The sequence below is a fragment of the Schistocerca piceifrons genome, chromosome 1 (assembly GCF_021461385.2).
Source record: "Schistocerca piceifrons isolate TAMUIC-IGC-003096 chromosome 1, iqSchPice1.1, whole genome shotgun sequence".
NCBI lineage: Eukaryota > Metazoa > Arthropoda > Insecta > Orthoptera > Acrididae > Schistocerca > Schistocerca piceifrons.
In genome coordinates, this window is record NC_060138.1 from 322,565,686 (window position 1) to 322,576,933 (window position 11,248).

Genomic DNA, 11,248 nt, shown 5'->3' on the forward strand with positions numbered 1-11,248 from the left:
CTGCCTCGGGCATGGATGTTTGTGATGTCCTTAGGTTAGTTAGGTTTAACTAGTTCTAAGTTCTAGGGGACTAATGACCTCAGCAGTTGAGTCCCATAGTGCTCAGAGCCATTTGAACCATTTTTTTAACTGCTAAGGTCATCCATCACCCATGCCCGAGGGAGAACTCGAACCTCCGCCGGGAGAGTAAGTGTGAAAGACGATAACACAAAATACGATACATCACTAGATCTCTACCTCAGCTACTCCATAATGAAATTCCATTAACTTAAATAATCCATTTTGTAGTTTTATGCCGGTCCTCGTAACTTCCGTTTCACCTACGTTCATAAGACAAAGTAGACTGCAAAGACAAAAGCCTAGCACCGTGTAAGTGTTTCCTCAACCGCCTCCTGCTTAAGTTTCAATATTCCTCCCCCGAAGAGAAGCAGTGAGCTGGCGTTTTGTTTGCGCCTCGCCGCAGCGGCGTGAACTCAGTGAATGCCTGCGTGGTGCGTGGCGGTGACGGTGGCACTCGAGCGCCGGCTGCTCGTTAGCGCGTGAAAGATGCGCCGGCATATGTGCCGCCCGCGGCGCCATAAATAAGGCGCGCCCTATCTCCGCGGGGTGCCGGGGCCGGGGCCGGGGGTGAGATAGCCGCGCCGGGGGAGGCTCCGCCAAGGCCAGCCATCCGGCCAGCCCTATCTCGCGACAGGGACCGCTCGCCCCTCCTGGCGTCCGCTGCAAGGCGACAAGCGCGCGCGAGCTGCGTTAGGTGCGTAGTCGTCACGAACCTGCTGCGCGAAACCAACTGTGCGAAATCAAATTCACAAAACACGTGAGTTGAAGCGAAACCCTAAGTTCAGAAGTCAATATACAAGGTTGGCCATTAAAATTACAATACAAGGAACGATAACGGGAATGAAAGTTTACATGCTATGCTTACACTCCTGGGAATTGAAATAAGAACACCGTGAATTCATTGTCCCAGGAAGGGGAAACTTTATTGACACATTCCTGGGGTCAGACACATCACATGATCACACTGACAGAACCACAGGCACATAGACACAGGCAACAGAGCATGCACAATGTCGGCACTAGTACAGTGTATATCCACCTTTCGCAGCAACGCAGGCTGCTATTCTCCCATGGAGACGATCGTAGAGATGCTGGATGTAGTCCTGTGGAACGGCTTGCCATGCCATTTCCACTTGGCGCCTCAGTTGGACCAGCGTTCGTGCTGGACGTGCAGACCGCGTGAGACGACGCTTCATCCAGTCCCAAACATGCTCAATGGGGGACAGATCCGGAGATCTTGCTGGCCAGGGTAGTTGACTTACACCTTCTAGAGCACGTTGGGTGGCACGGGATACATGCGGACGTGCACTGTCCTGCTGGAACAGCAAGTTCCCTTGCCGGTCTAGGAATGGTAGAACGATGGGTTCGATGACGGTTTGGATGTACCGTGCACTATTCAGTGTCCCCTCGACGATCACCAGTGGTGTACGGCCAGTGTAGGAGATCGCTCCCCACACCATGATGCCGGGTGTTTGCCCTGTGTGCCTCGGTCGTATGCAGTCCTGATTGTGGCGCTCACCTGCACGGCGCCAAACACGCATACGACCATCATTGGCACCAAGGCAGAAGCGACTCTCATCGCTGAAGACGACACGTCTCCATTCGTCCCTCCATTCACGCCTGTCGCGACACCACTGGAGGCGGGCTGCACGATGTTGGGGCGTGAGCGGAAGACGGCCTAACGGTGTGCGGGACCGTAGCCCAGCTTCATGGAGACGGTTGCTAATGGTCCTCGCCGATACCCCAGGAGCAACAGTGTCCCTAATTTGCTGGGAAGTGGCGGTGCGGTCCCCTACGGCACTGCGTAGGATCCTACGGTCTTGGCGCGCATCCGTGCGTCGCTGCGGTCCGGTCCCAGGTCGACGGGCACGTGCACCTTCCGCCGACCACTGGCGACAACATCGATGTACTGTGGAGACCTCACGCCCCACGTGTTGAGCAATTCGGCGGTACGTCCACCGGGCCTCCCGCATGCCCACTATACGCCCTCGCTCAAAGTCCGTCAACTGCACATACGGTTCACGTCCACGCTGTCGCGGCATGCTACCAGTGTTAAAGACTGCGATGGAGCTCCGTATGCCACGGCAAACTGGCTGACAATGACCACGGCGGTGCACAAATGCTGCGCAGCTAGCGCCATTCGACGGCCAACACCACGGTTTCTGGTGTGTCCGCTGTGCCGTGCGTGTGATCATTGCTTGCACAGCCCTCTCGCAGTGTCCGGAGCAAGTATGGTGGGTCTGACACACCGGTGTCAATTTGTTCTATTTTCCATTTCCAGAAGTGTATTTAGCATACTAGGGACGATGAATGATCATCGATAAGAATAGAACCTGAAGTAATGAATTGAAATATGTGCCAAGGCCGGGACTTGAACCTTTTTTCCTTTTTTAATAATTATAAAACATTATTCAATTTAGTACGAAAGGAGGATTTGAGATGAACATCAAGAAAAACAAAACGAGAGTAATGGAATTTAGTCGAATTAAATCAGGTGATGCCGAGGGAATTAGGTTAGGAAATCAGACAATTAAAGTAGTAGATGAGTTTTGCTATTTAGGGAGCAAAACTGGCATGATGGTCGAAATAGAGAGGATATAAAATGTAGACAAGCAATGGAACGGAAAGCGTTTCTGAAGAAGTTTGTTAACATCACGTATAGATTTAAGTGTAAGGAAGTCTTTCTTGGAAGTATTTGCATGTAAGTGAAACATGGACGATGAATAGTTTAGACAAGAAGAGAATAGAAGCTCTCGAAATGTGGTGCTACAGAAGAATGCTTAAGATTAGATGGGTAGGTCACGTAACTAATGAGGAGGTGCTGAATAGAATTGGGGAGAAGAGGAATTTATAGCACAACTTGACTAGAAGAAGGGATCGGTTGGTGGGACGATCGGTTGGTAGGACACCTTCTGAGGCATCAAGGGATCACCAATTTAGTATTGGAGAGAAGCGTGGAAGGTAAAAAGAGTAGAGAGTGACAAACAGATCAATACACTAAGCAGATTCAGAAGCATGTAGGCTGCAGTAGGTACTGGCAGATGAATAAGCTTGCACAGGATAGAGCAGTATCGAGAGCTGCATCAAACCAGTCTCTGGACTGAAGACCACAACAACAACATACACTTACAAATAGCACATATTATTAGAAATGTCACATTATATTTCGATCCAGTTTATTCTTTTAAAACTTTCCCCTTTCAATAAATTTTCGCTGAATATCTTTTCGGTGTTGTCTTTGGTTGGTTGGTTTGTTTGGAGATTAAAGAGACCAAACTGCAAGGTTATCAGTCCGTTTTGGTTTTGGTCTTACAATATTTTTCCTTGTGTGTGTTTCTGGAATGCCTTCAGTCTTGCTGTGAAGTGTTCCAGGTAGGTCGGTTGACTTCTTTCCTCATTGTGTGTGAGGCTTTGATTGACAATTAATGTCAGCAAATAAATTCTTTTACGTTATTAGCCTACAAATTTTATTGGATACAAATGTATGAGAGTAGGTTGACCGTCTACACTGTTGCTCGTAGTTTGCAGTGGAGTTTAGAATCTTTTGATCTTTCAAGGACTTCATAATTTGCAGGTCCTTATTTTATGTGGAAAAGGTGACAGTGACACTTATTATCGGAGTAATACAAATAAAAACATTTTATGGTCATAATATGGTTTACAATTTTAACGTTATTTAGAACTGATAGAGAGACTACGATGCATAGTGATACCTAAATAGAGGGAATATCAGGAAACACATATTGAGGGGCAGTTTAAATCAATCAGTTTCTGATTAGCATGATTAGTCATGCGATTTGAGAGTAGAATTTAGCCCAGGTCTCGAGATTACGAGACAGATGTGCTGACCACTACAGCACAATGGCACTGTGCCTCAGACAGCTGCATAGACTACCATAGTCCAGTGCCTTCCCTAGCACAAACCTCAGTACACACCTTCAGCCCACTTTCCCCTTCTTAGATCGTAAGTACTGCTGAGACTCACGGATATTGGAATAGCACCCCAGCTAAGGTATTCCATGTGGCTGTGTGAGCCACAGTGCCGCGGTGATGTAGGGGTTAGCACATCTGCCTAACAGGCAGGAGAGCTGGGTTCGAGTCCCTGCCTTAGCTGAAACTTTAATTCATTGCCTCAGCTTCTATCCATATCGAAGATATGTCTGCATGAAAATGCAATTCCACCAAATAAATGATCAAATTTGTAGATGGCTTGGAAATAAAAGCAGGTTTCGAAAGGATAGTACACACATGCAACAACGGCTCTAACCTCACTGCGCATCGAGCCGAGCAGAGCTTGTGTGACAACATTCCATGTTGCTATAATTAGGTGCCGGAGTTCATTAGTCACAGAGGCTCACGAGTGGATGCCAGTTTCTCGACATTCCATGACCAGATGTTTTCTGGGAATGTAATTTCTAGAGGATGTGGTGGACAAGGCAAAAATCTAAAACATTCCGTTTTGAGGTAGGTTATATAAAGTCTCATTCAAACAATATCTGAAATACGATGCTTCACGAAAAAAATAAATTGCGTCTTCCGTGTAGCTGTGTAAGCTTGTTGTTCCAGAGACACAGCACGAGTTCTATAAACTTTCGCCATCCCATATACTTTTTCTCACTGACTTCCATCTCGTAGAGGACGGCGAAAAATAATAATTTACTCTTTTGAACCGTTGTACTGACAAGACGCAAATATTTTTTATGAGCAATGAAGTCGCTATCATATTCTGGAGGGCACCGCAAGAACGCTGATCTTACTACACTGTCCAGTCACATCAATACGACCACTTATCAGAATTTTGAATAAGCCCCTATTCCATCGCAGGCCACTGCGAATCGTCCCGCAAACGTTTCAGTGAGGTCCTGGAAGGTAGTGACAGAGATGTGGAGCCATGTCGACTCCAGTGCAGTCATCAGCTGCGCAAGGTTTCTCGTACACGTTCCATGGCCCGAAGAGCCGATGGAACTTGTCCCACAGATTATAGACTGTGTTTAAATCCGGGTAGTTCGGGTCAAGGAAGTTCAGTAAAATCATCCAGGTGTTTCAGAACAAAAACAGCCTCGATTGCGAAATTATTTAATGCCTGTGACGCGTTTCACCCTGTATGGCCATCATCAGATTGTCTACAAAACCAAGAAAACCAGTCAATTACATACAAATAGAGAAAAAGGGCATGGTCCTACCCCGTACGGCTACGCATAGAACGTGAACCAAGAATAATAAAAACTTACGTAAAAGTAGCTGGGTGCGTCACCCATCAGTCGTAAAACCACATATAATTTAAAAGAAACCAAGTAACCAGATAGCATAATCCGACCGTCACGAAACATCTAAACCATATAGTCGACTTAGTGAAAGGAGAGAGACAACTAGAATAACACCGAGAGAGTACAAATATGCGGTGGGAAAATTTTCCACGGTTATTGTGTGTTACGTTCAGCACACCAGCCGGCTCCGCCGCGACAATACAACATAGGGCTACGCTTACAAAGCAGCGGTAAGAGCCGTGCACGGCACAATGTCTGCATTGGCGCGCGCAAAAGCATTACTACGGCACACTGAGGTACAGTTGCAGCGTATAGTGCGTCAAGAAGTAGCCGGGTGGTGCGCATGACCGGCTTAAGGCGCATTTTCGAAAAACGAAAATGCCTAATACTAGTAATCAAGATGGATATAACCAAGTCAATGCAGACACATAAAACCTGAAAATGTAATAAAAGTATCCCCATATAAAAAGTAGGTAAAATGATTACATGAAAAACAACATTTCAAAATACGTCATTAAAAGGCCATCACACTGAGTAAAACAGCTAAGCGTATGCATTCTTAATCGATAAAACTTCAAGATAGCAGGATCGAAGACAGTGTTAAGCATCGCAAACACGAGACAAAAGTATACATGGTCGTCAAAATAAAGAAACATAAGTTATTCAATGACAAAAGTCATTAAAAAGCCCCCTTTGAAATACGATTGCCCTAAACATCCCACACAAAAACCAACAGAGTGATGCTGCCGACATAAAATAATCATTGCAACAACATTCGGAACACTGGTAACGTTATCTCATAATGTGTTTGATTACTGCTAATCAATTGATCGTTCAGCAACCGGAGAGATGTTTAACAATTTCCAGCTTCTCTAGTAGATTAAACTTCTTCCCATTCTGAGCAAGGTACGCCGCGCGGGATTAGCCGAGCGGTCTGGGGCGCTGCATTCATAGCGGCTGATCCCGGCAGAGGTTCGCGTCCTTCCTCGGGCATGGGTGTGTGTGTTTGTGCTTAGGATAATTTAGGTTACGTAGTGTGTAAGCTTATGGACTGATGACCTTAGCAGTTAAGTCCCATAAGATTTCACACACATTTTTTTTTAGGAAGGGGCAATATCCTGAATTTTTATAGTGTCGAGGGACTGGTGCCCGCTGGACTTTAGATGCTCAGCAAAAGCGTAATTTTGTTTTGATTTGGCCTTTCTTTGTTAACAAGCTCTCCCTAAACCTGGTCCTGAAATTACTGCCAGTTTGGCCTCCATATGACTTTTCGCAATCGCTACAATCTTCTACCTATCTCTCTGCGTACCTGTCAATATAGGATCATGCCCTTTTTTCTTGACTTGTATGTAACTGATGGATTTTCTTGTTTTTGTAAACTATCTGATGATGTCCCAAAATGGTGAAACGTGTCATCGACATTAAATAATTTCGCAAGTGAGACTGTTTTTTTTTTCTGAAACTCTTTTAAACCGGTTGCAAGATGGGAAATTCTCATCTTTGTGTCTCTGAACCATGCACTCACTCTGCGAGCTGTGTGATACGTTGCGCTGTCCTGCTAGTAGATGCCACCCTGCCGAGGAAACAAAACAGCATGTTTTGGGAGACAAGATTCCCAAGGATAGATGCATACTTGTGTTCATCCAATGTGCCTTCCACAATCATGAGATTACTCAGGGGCTGCCTTGAAACCATTCACCAAATCATAACTCTCCCTCTCCCAACATGGACCCTTCCGTCGGTTATTGCTGGGTGTTTGCTTTCAGACTTTCAACGCCGAAGGAGCATAGCTCATGTTTCACCTGAAAAGGCAACCTGTCGCCGCTCAGTGGACGTCTAGTTGCGATGGTGGTGTGCCAACTCCAGCCCTGGTTGCCGATGAGCAGCAGTCATGGTGGGTGCGTGAACTGTGCAACTACTGCGGAGGCCCAAACGCAGCAATGTTTGCTGAACGTTCAGGAGTCACAGAGGCTAGCCCTTTATTCAAATGGGCGGCCAGCTGCCGCCCTTCACTCCTGTTATCTATTACCCCTGGTATACTGCAGTTACCTTGGGGCCAGTTTTGGATAGTGCCATTTTGGCATGGTGGAATGCGAACTGGTTACAGCCTTTTCCGTTTCAGTTGGTTGGTTGATTCGGGGGAGGGGAACAAACAGCGAGGTCATCGGTCCCATCGGAGCAGAGGAGGATGAGGAAGGAAGTCGGCCGAAACATTTCGAAAGAACCATTGGCATTTGCCTGAAGCGTTTTAAGCCATTTCGGAAATCCACTGTTGGCTGAAGGCCACTGATGATGAAGTTTTTGGACGTGGGACGAAACGCTCCATGTCCACATTATGCACATTAACGACTGCACTGTTTTTCCGCTTCCCACCCCGCCTCCCTCCACGCTTACATAACCTCCACTGCTAGTGCTACCACCTGCCTCTGTGAGTCGTTACTGCACGTTGACGTCGAACATAGGTGGTGGTGTCAGGACCGTGCATTTCTTTATCCTTGGCGTATTTATAATGGAAATTTATGTTACAGTTTTATTATTTTGTACTAGTTTCAATGAAGACGAAGACGAGATGCATAAAGAAAGAACCTCGTTCAGTTATGCTCCCTCTTTCTAAGGAATTAGCAACCATTACAAAAAGACTTTCTATTAGCCTTGCGTCTTATTTCGCCTTTTCTGTCAGAGATAAATTGTCAGGTTTTCATTGTATTACTTACTCAGGAAATACACTCCTGGAAATGGAAAAAAGAACACATTGACACCGGTGTGTCAGACCCACCATACTTGCTCCGGACACTGCGAGAGGGCTGTACAAGCAATGATCACACGCACGGCACAGCGGACACACCAGGAACCGCGGTGTTGGCCGTCGAATGGCGCTAGCTGCGCAGCATTTGTGCACCGCCGCCGTCAGTGTCAGCCAGTTTGCCGTGGCATACGGAGCTCCATCGCAGTCTTTGACACTGGTAGCATGCCGCGACAGCGTGGACGTGAACCGTATGTGCAGTTGACGGACTTTGAGCGAGGGCGTATAGTGGGCATGCGGGAGGCCGGGTGGACGTACCGCCGAATTGCTCAACACGTGCGGCCTGAGGTCTCCACAGTACATCGATGTTGTCGCCAGTGGTCGGCGGAAGGTGCACGTGCCCGTCGACCTGGGACCGGACCGCAGCGACGCACGGATGCGCGCCAAGACCGTAGGATCCTACGCAGTGCCGTAGGGGACCGCACCGCCACTTCCCAGCAAATTAGGGACACTGTTGCTCCTGGGGTATCGGCGAGGACCATTAGCAACCGTCTCCATGAAGCTGGGCTACGGTCCCGCACACCGTTAGGCCGTCTTCCGCTCACGCCCCAACATCGTGCAGCCCGCCTCCAGTGGTGTCGCGACAGGCGTGAATGGAGGGACGAATGGAGACGTGTCGTCTTCAGCGATGAGAGTCGCTTCTGCCTTGGTGCCAATGATGGTCGTATGCGTGTTTGGCGCCGTGCAGGTGAGCGCCACAATCAGGACTGCATACGACCGAGGCACACAGGGCCAACACCCTGCATCATGGTGTGGGGAGCGATCTCCTACACTGGCCGTACACCACTGGTGATCGTCGAGGGGACACTGAATAGTGCACGGTACATCCAAACCGTCATCGAACTCATCGTTCTGCCATTCCTAGACCGGCAAGGGAACTTGCTGTTCCAACAGGACAATGCACGTCCGCATGTATCCCGTGCCACCCAACGTGCTCTAGAAGGTGTAAGTCAACTACCCTGGCCAGCAAGATCTCCGGATCTGTCCCCCATTGAGCATGTTTGGGACTGGATGAAGCGTCGTCTCACGCGGTCTGCACGTCCAGCACGAACGCTGGTCCAACTGAGGCGCCAGGTGGAAATGGCATGGCAAGCCGTTCCACAGGACTACATCCAGCATCTCTACGATCGTCTCCATGGGAGAATAGCAGCCTGCATTGCTGCGAAAGGTGGATATACACTGTACTAGTGCCGACATTGTGCATGCTCTGTTGCCTGTGTCTATGTGCCTGTGGTTCTGTCAGTGTGATCATGTGATGTATCTGACCCCAGGAATGTGTCAATAAAGTTTCCCCTTCCTGGGACAATGAATTCACGGTGTTCTTATTTCAATTTCCAGGAGTGTAGTATCACATAGGACGAGTTACCAGTATTAGAAATGGTGACAGCACTGACAACATACGATCTTGCTTTATTTTGTTGAAAACATCAAGGAGACATCGAAGATAGGGCATACATTCGTATGGACTTTTGCTACAAGTATTGTAATATTTTGTTTCCTGGTGCATCCCTGGTTACTAAGTACTCCAGATCCAGTTTCCGGCATCAGCGGGAGAGAAGGTTTTTGGCCACCCAGGAGATGACGGATCTGACTCTTTGAATTCCTTCAAAATGGCTTGTCTGCGCCTTCTATGCTGACATCAACGGCCATTAATTTTCGCAGTATGGCGTATGGCCTGTGTTCTCCAGCACCCTTTGGACCTCTGGAGATAAGCTGTGAGAAGGCCTGGTAGGAAGCTTTAGCGGGAGCATGATGTGGCCAGTGGAAATGCCTGGATTGCATTCCTGAGGTCAATTAAATGAAAGGACCAAATGCTAAAAACAATTTCATAGAGCAGTTTGGAGCTCACGAAATCGAAAGAAGCCTGCCAGTAGCGCTTGTTGGGTATAAGGGGCGGATCTTCCGCCCTGTGAGGCTGTAGTAGCGTTTGGAAGTGTTTAATTTTCTGAACTCAGGAGTTAATGATACTTCGTGACTAACAGTATTACTTTACAGTCGCAAAAAGGGAATAAAAAGGCAGTCCAATGTATGAACATGGAATTCTGTTACCGCTTTCTCCCTATTTTATAGGCAAGTGTTGCACTTCAGTGAGCGTACAAATATTCGATAGGAGATTTGAAGTTTGGTGTCTTGTCCGCCTTTGACAAATTGGCTTTCAACCGTGTTCCTAGATGTGTAGGCTTTCTAGTCTGGTGATCGGAATTTCTCTGAACAACAGGTCATTTGACATTGTCGTAGCAGTAGTGACAATTTTGACTCTATCTTGTACAAGGACTGATGAAAGTAAATTTCCTGGCAGCTTTCCTTTTCGCTCAAGGCTGAAATGAACAAATTGTTTTTGTTGGGGTCTTCAATCCGAAGACCGGTCTGATGCCTCTCTCCACTCTAATTTAACTGTGCAAGCCTCTTAATCTCTCCACAACTAAAACAACCATACCCATTTGAAGTAATTTACTGTACTCAATCCTTGCTCTCTGCCTACTGTTTTAAGCTCCCACACCAGTTTTAAGCCCCCACACTTTGTTGATGGGATCCTTTCGTTTAGTGAAGTTCATCGTCATCTCCTTCCGAGGATTCGGTATTGCAATTACCTGTTCTGGTCTCCATCTTCCATCCATCCATCTCTTACGACGTCTAGTTCTCGCTTCCCATACGGCCGATAATTCATTATCATTTTTTGGCAATCTGTTTCCTGTCATTCCATCAACATGATCCTTCCTTTTCATTCTATTCTCTTCTATCTTGTCATCAACTGAAAATATTTTCAAATATGATCTTGTTGTTTCATTCCTTATTTTATCCGTTTTATATAGCCTCTTACATATCTCATGAACTTCATCTCTGCTGCTTGTGTAAGTGACTTTCATTTTTTTACTTTTTATGTTTTTATTTTTTCTGGTTATTAATCATGATCCGGAGTCATATACAAGAGTAGGCATAGCCATAGCCTTATAGAATTTCATCTGAGTTTCTTTTCTTGTTTTTCTTCCTAAATTTCTTCCAATTGTTCCGCAGATACCTTGATATTTATTAACCTTCTTCTCAGTGTCATTCTCACAGTTAAAACTAATATCACATTATCGATAATTCAAGTGGGATACTTTTTCTAATTTTTTTT